Below are 1,184 nucleotides of genomic sequence, written 5' to 3'. Positions count from 1 at the left end.
TATATGACAGGTAAGCCAATTCTTCGTACTAAAAGTCAAGATTGAAAGTTATGCAAACGAGCTGAGACACTGAGAGTGCTCTCTAAGAACTCAAAACATTCGAGAGTTTGGAAGAATATTGAAAATTGTCGATTTGGCAGAGGGGCATGTGATTTGAAATCATGTTAGTTCGAGAGGAGGTATTTATATGAAGGTTCAGCCTATTCTACGTACCTAGGGGCAGAGAACAAGTCAAAAAGCTAAAAAAATACGATTCAATACACAAAATAAATGTCAATACGTGTAAATACGTGTAAATACTTGTCAATACTGGAAATTAATGTAAATACCGGTAAATACGCGTAAATGAAAATTTCGTCAATCGCTAATGTCAAACTGTCTTATCGACTGAATTATTCGTACAAAAAACTCTAAAAAGTATACTTTTTGTAAATAAAAAATAAAAATAAAACAAATTTGTAATGTTTTTTAGCGGAAATTAATTTTCTTTTTAATTTTGCTGGGATTTGTGCGGTGATTATTAAATCGAAAATAAATATGCGTAACATAACCTCACTTTTAATTCCGTAATTAAAATTTACGTAATAAAGTATTACGTATGAATTTTTTTATTCATTTATTTTTATGTAAATATTTTGAATGGGATTAGTGTCACAAAATTGAAAATGAAATTAATCCCTTGATTAATCCTAGATTTAATCTATATTCAATAAAAATATTTATTTAAATTTTCTAATTACGTTGATTAAAATTTACGCAATAAAGTGAGGTTATGCAATTCATATTTATTTTGAATTTTTTATTCATTTATTTATCTGTAAATATTTTGAACGGGATTGGTGTCACAAAAATGAAAATAAAATTAATCCCTAGATTTAATCTATATTCGAAAACAATAATAATATTTAAAAATATATTTACGGATTATTAGGGTCGCGTTAGTGCTTTTGGATAGGTTTTTGGTTACGATCCGAAGTAACCACCTATTTTTACATTGAAATGTATAGCAGTAACCACTTTATTTATTAGAACCATTTCAATTAATAGAGTGGTTACCGTTATGCATTATAAAGCAACATTTTCAGTTTTTGGCTCAAAAACGAATATTTTGTATGGGAGGTACTCTTAATTTTGGTTGAAATTTCTCCAAACCCTCCGAATGTTATTTTTTTGTGAAAAAACAA

This window comes from Contarinia nasturtii, unplaced genomic scaffold, assembly GCF_009176525.2.
Source record: "Contarinia nasturtii isolate CC-2019 unplaced genomic scaffold, AAFC_CNas_1.1 Cnas_scaffold_1037, whole genome shotgun sequence".
Lineage (NCBI taxonomy): Eukaryota > Metazoa > Arthropoda > Insecta > Diptera > Cecidomyiidae > Contarinia > Contarinia nasturtii.
This window is presented reverse-complemented; position numbering follows the sequence as displayed.